This window comes from Argiope bruennichi, chromosome X2, assembly GCF_947563725.1.
Source record: "Argiope bruennichi chromosome X2, qqArgBrue1.1, whole genome shotgun sequence".
In the NCBI taxonomy this organism is placed as follows: Eukaryota; Metazoa; Arthropoda; class Arachnida; order Araneae; family Araneidae; genus Argiope; species Argiope bruennichi.
In genome coordinates, this window is record NC_079163.1 from 49,615,741 (window position 1) to 49,626,712 (window position 10,972).

The 10,972-nt window shown below is 28.4% G+C and overlaps 1 protein-coding gene across 4 annotated transcripts in view; it reads right to left on the reverse strand.

Moving 5' to 3' along the window:
* The window catches only part of LOC129960377 (cytokine-like nuclear factor N-PAC), a 38,934-nt gene extending 30,598 nt beyond the window's left edge, over window positions 1–8,336 (reverse strand). Inside the window, exons 1-4 of one of the 4 annotated variants that reach the window (XR_008783583.1) lie at window positions 8,187–8,336; window positions 7,112–7,224; window positions 1,198–1,260; window positions 57–652 (exon numbers count right to left, since the gene is read on the reverse strand). The gene's annotated coding sequence lies outside the window, so the exon portion shown is untranslated. Of the gene's footprint in view, window positions 1–56; window positions 653–1,197; window positions 1,261–7,111; window positions 7,225–8,186 lie in introns of those variants that run through there. The other 3 variants (XM_056073789.1, XR_008783582.1, XM_056073788.1) reach the window with 3 other exon arrangements.
* Between the last annotated feature and the right edge of the window lie 2,636 nt (window positions 8,337–10,972).

Sequence of the window (10,972 nt, forward strand, 5' to 3'; positions counted from 1 at the left end):
AAAGTAGGAAATGGCTGAAATTCACTGCTGGTAATTCCTAAAGAAGGATTCTCATCTAATGGTCTGCTAACAGCTATACACTTATAGTTTAAATTAGGAGGTGTATTTAATTCAGAGAAATCTTCAGTAGGCCTTTTAGTTAACTTTAGAGGAGGAGATGTTCTTTCATATTCTGATTTATCCATACAACGTCGTTTAGGTAAAATTCTCTTTCGAACTTCCTGGATTTCCTTCTTCACTTTCTTTCTTTGTACTTTAGCAATCTTCTTTTCAGTACCACTTGTTAATACTTTAGGAGACTTCTTAGGATATTCATTTTCTTTGACTAGTGATTTAGCTTCTTTGGGTGCTTCTTCAATGATTTGTTTTATTGCTAATTTTAAAAGGGTTGATTTTTTCTTACTGGAAGTAGACTGTAGCATTTCTTCAGAATGACGTACAATATTTTCATCTTTTATCCATGCATAATTTAGACTTCCAAAAAAGAATACATAATGACGTGCCTTTTTAGGAGTAGATTTTTTATCTGTAGGGGGTTCTACTATCTTGGCTGGCCAAAAAGGAAAACCCTTCATCTTTGCCCAAACTAAATCTGAAATACTAAAATCTTTTTTGACTGCCATCTTCAGTTAGAAGCCTGCTGTCTTTAAATCTATGATTGAACAAATGAAACAAGAGAAGTCAGTAATTTTTTACATCAATTATTGAATAAGTTTAAGGCATACTTCCAGTTGAAGGAACTGACAAGTCGTTGATCTTCTAAATATACTTTGTAAACAGAACTTCTGCATGTGTAAATTTATTTATGTTAAAATTTAAATAGATAGCATTTGGAAAATAAGAGAATCTGGCATTCATTTGAGCAAATTCGAACAAGAAGCCATGAATTTGAAATTAGCCATCCTATAAATTATACTTATTCCTTATAGAATAAAATAAAAACTTCAATTAAATAAAATCAAAAATTGTACATAAAAAAAATTGAGATGCATTCCACCTCTACCTATTATAATTTTAACTGTATATGTTGATTATGCAGTTGAAAAATAACATCCTCCCCTCTTTTTTCACTAGGCAGACAGTCTAAATTAAAAAAAAAAAAAAAAAATTGCTTCATTTAAGTTTTAAATTATATGAAAACAAAAACTAGGCTCAGTCCTATTCACTGAAAGTATTCCAAATGAAAAATCAATTTACCTTTTGTAAATATCAGTCTATATCTTCTATTTCTTAAGTTTCTTTTCAAGGCAATAGGCTTCCCTGGAAAGAGAAATTTGTTGAGTATATAGAAATTTTCAATGTTTATGAAAAACTATTAACAAAGCAACTATTAAAAATGATACTTTTAAAAAGCTTATTGTTTTTAAGGATTTATTGGACACAATAAATTCTGTAAAATTAAAATATTTACTAGGCATTTTAATTTTATAAAATGCCAGAATTTATACAAATTATGACATAATAAAAAATAGATGAATTGAGTTTGATATATTTGCAGTAACAGGAGGCAGCACCACATAAATACTGAAAACTTTTTAATTTAATAATTTAAACTTATAAAATTCAATTATAGCTTAATACGTACATAGATAAATAGTTAACATATGTATCAGTAAACTCTGAAATGCAAGAACTCTAAAACAACAGCAAAAGAAAAATTATGCAATTTTTAAAGCTTGCTTTCAATTGGCACTCTGAATACTTCAGCTACTCTCACTACTGTCATTATCAAAGCAATACAGATCCTTTAAAGCAAAAATTAGCAAGCCATTACTCGGACAGAAATTAAATATTTTCAAAAGAGAAAAAAGAAAGAAATGGAAGAATGTCTGAATGAAGAATTTCTTAATCAAAGATATGATTCTAAAAAATTAAAATTCAGTTTATGACATCATGAATCATATAAATTGAGATGCAAAAGATTAATGAAAAATATTACAGAAACTAAATTCAACAAGAAAAGTTTGAAAATATTCTAAACTAAAAATAAACCACGAAGAACAATCTCATAAACCCGATAATACATTTAAGCAATACAAACTACAAAGATACAATATTAAAAATTGTAAGAAATATCCCTATTAATTTACTTAATAAGAATGGGGCATTTTTTTTATTTTTATAAATAACATAATGAAACTCTTATTTAGTTCCAAACCTTTTAGATTTTTCCATTATTGTATCACTAAAAGGTTTGGTAAAACATAAAGATAGCAAAGAGGGGAAAAAAATTCAAGCAAAACACTGTGATTGGACTAATATAAATATTACTGCATATAATATAAACAAATCAAAAATGAACAAAAAAAAAAGTTACTAGCAATTCATGTTTAAACATAGCTATTCATTTTACTTCAGTATTTATCAATTCAAAAGATGAACAAATGCTGTAAGTACAGAAATGGCCATGAAATAACTATAATTTTCAAATACTAAAACCAAGACAAAGAAAATAAAAAGATGTAATAACATTATTTATTATTATTGTCACATTATATTTATGTAGTATAATACACATCCTCACATCATCAGGAAAGCAATTACTACAACACCATTTCACAGATTCGCGAGTGATTAGCCATCATTTTCCAATTATATGGCTTCTTAGTTCGCTGGAATTCATTCCGTGCAACTTTTGGTTGTGAAGTTTCCTAAAAGACCATGATGGACCAAAACATGTTGGTCTGTGAAAGACCAGCATCTGTGTTAGATCTGATGGACAGTATTTGGCACTGTGTTCTTGAAATTCTAACAGACTTATTCCAGTCAGATATGGCAAATATAGTTCTGTGACTAGAGCACATTGTTGAACATGAAGAAAAACATCTTGAGTAGTTTTAATGCTACATTTTTGATGTGTGTTATTTAACATTTATAAAGCATATTAAATGTTTGAAAGTGTATTTACATTGCCATTTATTGGTGGATTTTCATGTAAAAATTTTTTGTTTAATAAATGTTAAGCACATCATTTGAATAAACTGTAGCTCAAATTTCATCTCATTTGGACGAATGGCCATTCTAAAGCCCTCCAAAGTGGGAAAATTATTTCATGCTCAGTATATAATAGAATCAGTACTAGGAAAAGTCAGTAAATTACAATAAATATACAATTTAAGCAAATATTTCTACAATGTTAATGAAGAAATTCAGTGAAAAAGCTTAAAATAAAAATAAAATTATCTTGTTTGATATTTCTTAAAAGCAAGAGAAATCTAAAATAATTACATCCACCAGTGGAATGTTAAATTAATCCTATAATTTGTAACAGTGCACCTACTGAGAAATTACTGCAAAAATTAAGTATATTTGTATATGCAATAAATACGATTCAGCATAGCTGGGATGGAAAGTGTAAATTTCCTCATGCAATAACTCACTATATTTAGTAATTTTATTTGCAGTCTTAAATGGGTTGCATAGACTAATAATAATAGATTTTATTAAATGACTTTCACCACGTCTTAAATTATACAATTAACAATTGTATAATTCCATAAGGGAAAAAAAAAAGTTATATTCCTACCTCATTAATATTCCAATTCCTCGAAAAAAGGTTAAGAACATAAGTAAACAAAACTAGAATATAAAATTCAAGCACATTTTATTAAAGTCAGTTTCCCCAAAAAACTTTTCCAACTCATTAGAATTTATTAGTAGTAAAAATTTTCTAGCTTGCCAAACAAGTGAAATAGTTTTGTGTTCAATTTCAACATTTCCCTTTTATAAGAGAAATTTCTTTCATCATAAAGAGATCAAGAAATCAGATTCTTACTTTATGCTACTGACTATTTCCTTTACCATCCACAAAAATAGGCAATATTTTAAATGGACTGAATTTCTAAAATTCTTAACTTTTTTATTAATGACTACTGAGTGGATTCTGCCAGACTGTTTTATGTAGTCATAAGAATAATTGTTGTGAAATATTTTTCATTCAAATTTTCCAAATCAATATTTTTATTAATGCTGAATTCAACAGATGATTTTTCATGAGAAAGAATGAAATTAATTTTTAAAACTCTATAGTTTTTCTTATTATTATTTATAATCATTCAATTAAAGGATAAAAATAGCTAGTTCATTCTCATTTTCCAGACATTAAAATCAAAACTGTGTAAAGAAAACTTGACCAAGAAATCAATATGAAGTCTGGATTTTTCTAAATACCTTTTTGATAAAAATGCAATACAGAAACGTTTTTTTTTTTTTTTTTTTTTTTCACCCTTACTTGTTCTCTGTAGAACATAATTTCTTAGCAATGCAAAATTTACTGGAGATGAATTCATTTTGTATTCCAAGGCATTTTTAAATAAGCTAATGACAATCACGCTAGAAAAGGATATAACAATTGGATGTTTCTTTTGTGAAATGTAAGATTTACAATAATTTGTTCCCTCTTATTCCTGTATTATCTTCTCTATTCTGCAGTAATTGAAAAATTACACTGACATTAGCAATGTACAGAAAAAAATTTTTAACACATAAAACTTTCTTTTAAAGAATACAAAAATTTATAAATATAAGGACCTTCTGCTATTTAGGCCAGATAAAGCCAGGATCATTCTAGGATTGTAATCACTCAGACACATTTGAAAAATAGATTTAATATGCTCTGCAACACATGTAAACCAGCTGAAAACGTCGAATTCTTCATTGCATACTCTCTAAGAAAGATATTATCACCTCTACTTCCAGCATAAAAAGTACAAACCTTCGGCAAGGCTATGAAAGTCGAGAGTACAAACATATTTTATTTTCAGAAGTCTAGTATAGTATTAAAAAAAAGGGGAGGTGCAACAAATATGCTCCATAATATTTGGGTCGGACAAAAATAAATGTTCTTCTTAAACTTTCTTTTAAAGTATACAATAATAGTTCTATTAATTTATAAATATCACATGCATAAAAAGCCAATTTCATTCTGGGTGGGTAATCACTCAGACACATTTAAAAAAAATGGTTTAATATGCTCTGCAGCACATATAAACCAGCTGAAAATGTCCAATACTTCATAGCATACTTTCTAAGAAAGATATCATTACCTCTCCTTCCAGCATAAAAAGTAGGAACCTTGGGCAAAACTATGAAAGTCAAGAGTACAAACATATTTTATTTTCAGAGGTCTAGTATAGTATTTTAAAAAAAACAAAAAAAGGGGGGGGAGCAACAAATATGCTTCATAACATTTTCGTCAGTCAATTGAACTCAAAATTTACGATGGCGCTACAATTTTTAAAAACAAGATTACTTATCAAATTTCATTTATCTAAATTATTGTGTTTCTCTGTTATGATATTTATATGCAAGCGAGCAGAAAGACTGATAAATGTTCAACTAGATGCTAAAATTGTGCGCTAAATATTACCAGTTTTGTTAAAGCTTTAAAGTTCTATTCACCTGTACTTGGATAAACAGATATAAATAAATAAACAATGGAAATAGATTTCTTTCAAAATTTCAGTGAAATCTGCAAATTTGGTGTTCAGAAATTTCAACTCGAATTTTGTTTTGTGTTTTAGCGTTTACAGACATTTCCAAAAATGTTTTATTCAGAGATTTGAATCAGGAAGATTGGGTGAAAAAGAAAGTTTAAATTTTCTGGCGATTACATTTCTTTTTCTCTTATACTTACATACTAGTAACAAATGTTCTACAAAGAAGTAATCATGTGAAGAGAAATACTGACTCACTGTTAAAAATCAAAACTAGGGCTTTTAAGTGAATACATAAAATCATCTCTCGGAGGAAAGGAGTTTTCTCCCTGTCTAAACAAGCAAATGGTGGGGAGCCTAATGAATGAAAGGGATATATGTTCCTTATTCAATCAGTATTTCTCTAACTTGAGATAAAACCTTTCCCACTAATGTCCGGATTCACGGAAAGATCTGTCATAGCAAAGAAAAACAGTCGGTAATCAGGTAAATCTAGCATAAGGGATTCCCCCACTCCAACAGAAGAAAAATATAAGTACTTGAATAAAAAATAAGAACTTTTAATAATGATATGCATCCTCTTATAAACAGGGTTGCCATTCAAATCTGGAAAAAAATTTCCCTGTATGTATATTTAACTTACGAGGATACTCGTACTAGTTAAAATGCAACATGATTTTAAAGAGTGTAAAGAGCAAAGAAAAGAAGTAACAATTTAACATTATTTGAAATAATAGCATTTTTAAAAAAGGGTTTATAGTTACATAGAAAAAAATTTCTCTTTATTTATGATCTAGAATTTAGCAGAACAAAATTTATATATTAAGGGAAAGGAGATTAATTACCTTTCATGCTCTTTAACTGTAAGACACACAAAATTAAGCATTCAGGTGAAATAAAATACACAACTTTTTTGTTGTGATACAAATCGTTTGATGATTAAACTTAACAGAAAAATGTTACAAAGGAAGATTAATTTTTTTATTTATACATTTTTGAAATTTCATATGTTTGGGCATCAATTTGAAGAGGTTTCAGCCACCACAGAATGCCCAGTTTTTTTAAACAGATGTATGACTTATTTTCCAGTCTTTTAAAAATAAAATTGATATAAGTTTTTATTATAGTATTAATTTTATTTTCAGTGCAATGTTGGATTTTCCTTAGCGGGAAAAATTATATGGCTTGCATTAAAATTATTTATTTTCACTAATTCTTAACAATTATGTAGAAAGGTACTCCGGAAAAGTTAAAGGAAATTATAATTTCAAAACAGCTAAAAAATATGTAATTAGCAGGTATCGTATAACCCGGATGTTATAATAAATTGCATTTATTATATATATTCTTTATGAGAAAATTTTCTGTAGTTTTTAGACCGAAGTTTGACAAAAAAAAGTCACTCAGATCTGCAAAGATTATCAACACCAATGTAAGAGCTATGACAAAGAACCAATATATCTTTAAACAAGAGTAAGCCCCAAATATAATCTTTCTTATAATACATCAATAACAATAATTTATAACTTTGTTTTATTATAACTATCAAAGTAAGGTGCCCTAAAATCAAATGATTAAAAAGGTTAACAAGTTTTCTGACCAGTATTATAAAAAGAAGGCAAGCATTGTTGCATGCCTAAACATTTAAAAATGGGAATGTGAAGTAAATAACATACAAAGGAAATTCTGGTTTGTACCATGGCCATCCTTGAGATGGTCAAAATACAATGGCTACCATGTTTCCCCCTTATTATGATTATATGCTCTCCACATCTATATGGTGAAATAGCTATAAAACGAAAAAAAGTGGGATCTCTTAAGTGTATTTTCTGAAAAAAAATGGAAAAAACAACAAAAAGCATATATTCTAGAAATTATTATAATTAATTATATTAGAATAATAAGCATCCAAGAATATAAATAAATTCAACTGTAGTACATATCTCTTCACTGGATATTAATAGAAATTCATGACCTAAGTTTCTGAAGTAAGTAAAATATGATGAAATTGCTACTTTTTAAATCTCTGCTCGTAAATAAAAAAAAATTAACCATATATGTTTAAAAGATCTAATTTCATCAAGAATTAAGAAACCAAATTGAACTAACTGAACATGACTACAAATAAATAATTTAAATACAGAATTTTAGTTCCTACAGAATGGAAAATAATGTGCACATACTTATTCATGCCTGTCAAGAAAATTTAAGCCCACCTAAATTAATTTACCAATTCCTTCCAATTTAAAAGAAGGAATGAGAACATTTTCTTTTCAAAATTCTAAAAGACAAATATAGAACAGATACATTTTAGCAAGCATTTACTTCATGAAGTGGATAAAATTATGAGTAAATTTCTCTACAATCCAATGAAAATAAATAAAGCATGAATACTTTTCTTTACACTGAAAAACATAGCTAACACTGATAAAGTAGAAATAAACTCTTTATTCATAAAACATTAGATGAAAATCATATATATGCGATTCCTTGAAGAAAAAAAATTTATCCCATGCAGTAGGCAGCCATCATAATTACTATAAAATTAATTAATGTGTGTCTAAATAAGAGATGAAAAAAATTAAAATAAGCAACTACTTCTACGAAATTGATGATAAATTAATTCTTGAAATGAGGAAATAACACTTTAAATAAAAATAGTGCATGCTTTCAAACAAAAAAGTTTCGACACAAAAAATTCAAGTCATTCTAATGGAACAATTCTTTAGTTAATAAAAAAAAAGCTCATACCGATTAAATTGATATGTAAGCTAGCTTATTTCTGAAAAAGTGTTTAATATTTAAGTTAAGTATTTAATATAACATGTTTAACAAACAAAAAAATTTGCTGAACATTAATTTGAAAAAAGCAATCAGCTGATGAAGAGACGCTCCCGCCGATTTAATACCGGATGGTTACGGTTACAGTTAATGTATCAAACGTCATATGTTTAATTTATGTGTGGCAAATTTTAAAGTAAAAAAATAATCTAAGCGTTTTACTTGAAATGTAAAAGAAAAGAATGCCTGATGACTTAATGTATTATGAGGCAAATGATCAAAAATTCAATTCTCATTGAATAAACCAATCTTCGGAAATTATTTCAATACATATATGAGTAATGTCATCGTACTTGTGATTGGTTGATTTGCAAACTTGACCTGCTGTTAGGTAGGGATGACGAATATTTTAAGAGCGGTAATTACGTAACCAATATCAAAAAGTCACAAATACCAGTGATCAATACTTTTCAAAGAGGGGTGTGATTCAAATCCTTGATACGATTGTGGTGATGTTCATGTAGAGTGTTCTATAAAGCATTTTATCTCTATTAGGAAATTAACTCTTTATTTCGCTAACAACCATAGGGATGACGAATATTTTCAGAGCGGTTATTACGTAACCAATATCAAAAAGTCACAAATACAAGTGATCAATACTTTTCAAAGAGGGGTGTGATTCAAATCCTTCTTACGATCTTACTGATGATATTTCGATTACAGGTTTTGGATCCCGATAGAAACTAACAATCGATACAATATCACTGAAATTTGCCGGAGCGGTGACGATACGATCTGTCCAATGGAAGCTATCGAAAGAAATCTGTGATTGGATTGAAAAGTGAACGGACCGGTTATTGGAATTATCGTATCGTATCATTGAATTGCATATCACTGAAGTTTATCGGAGTGGTGATTTCACCGGAAAGTGCGAAGTCACCGCTCCACTTTACGGGAGGGACCGATATTCGTATTTGATGATGCACTATTCCATACAGATCATTTTTAATTGCTCGTGACATGATTGACTTTGATTACATGTACTCTGTTTACTGATGGCGCCATCTATTGGTAGAATATAGGACTAAAGTAAACATTTTAAAGAAATGACATATATTTTTAACTCATCTTTTCCAGAAAATGGTTCACTCTAATAAATAAATTAAATAAATAGTTTTGAGAAAAAAAAATTTAAGAAGTAAGCTGAAACAGATAAATTAATTCAATCACACGTTAATTAAATTAGTAAATTAAGTATTAATTACATGTAATAAATTTTATATTTAATATTCAGTAATAATTTTTAATTAATAATATGATTGAAATAACAGATATTTGGAACGGATATTTAAAAATAACAATAGCAATATTATTTGTTATTCAAAAAATCGTGGATTATGCATCTCTAAACAACCATGGAACATCACTGCTTAGCGCACGTATACATAGAACGGGGATTTTCCTGGGTGAAGTATTAACATAAATTGTATTAGGAAAAGAAGATATGTAGCGCTTTAGAATGACATGACTGAAAATTGGCGCTAAGATCACTACACGATCTTACTGGTGATATTTCGATTACACTTTTGAATCACGATAGAAAGTAACAATCGATACGATATCACTGAAATTAACCGGAGCGGTGAATCACAGGAAAGTAACAATCGATAGAGATGCATAATCCACGATTTTTTGAATATCAAATAATTTTGCTATTGTTATTTTTAAATATTTGTTCCAAATATCTGTTATTTCAATCATATTATTAATTTAAAATTATTATTTAATATTAAATATAAAATTTATTAATTGTAATTAATACTTAATTTACTGATTTAAGTAACGTGTGATTGAATTAATTTATCTATTTCAGCATACTTCTTAAATTTGATTTTTTTCAAAACTATTTATTTAATTTCTGTATTGGAGTAAATCATTTTCTGAAAAATTTGAATTAAATATAAATGTCATTTCTTTAAACTGTTTACTTTAGTTCTATATTCTACGAATAAATGACGCCAGCAGTAAATGGAATATATGCAAAGTTAAATAACAAGAAATTAAGAACGATTTGTATGGAACAGTGCATCAACACATACGAATACCAGTAAGACCGGTTACTCTCATGAAGTGGAGCGGCGACTTCACACTTTCCAGTGAAGTCACCGCTCCGGTAAATTTCAGTGATATCGTATCGATTGTTAATTTCTATCGTGATCCAAAACCTGTAATAGAAATATCACCAGTAAGATCGTATCAAGGATTTGAATCACACCCCTCTTTGAAAAGTATTGATCACTTGTATTTGTACTTTTTGATATTGGTTACGTAATAACCGCTCGTAAAATATTCGTCATCCCTAAAGATAGGATCTTTTATCACAAGTGAACACGTTTAAATTAAGGGTAAATAATATCTTAATTACTTCAAAGATACTTTTACTCTTTCAAATGAAAAACTCACATTTTGTATAACGAACATTCTTTATTCACATTATTTACAAGAGGAAAGTAGAAGTTGTAGTTGTTCTTTTTTTGACAAGAAACTCCGGGGTTGAGTTGTATACAATTTCGCTCGCGTACGCAACAGACAGGATCCTGTGTTGTAAGCATGATTTTCCCCTTGAGTGTAAATTTCATGTTTAATATATTTCCAAGGCGATTTTTTTTTCTTTTATGAAGGTTTGTAGCGTAAACGGGTTCATTTGGGGAGTTCTTGATTTAGGATCTGCGTTTGTCGTTATAATATTTCTCTCT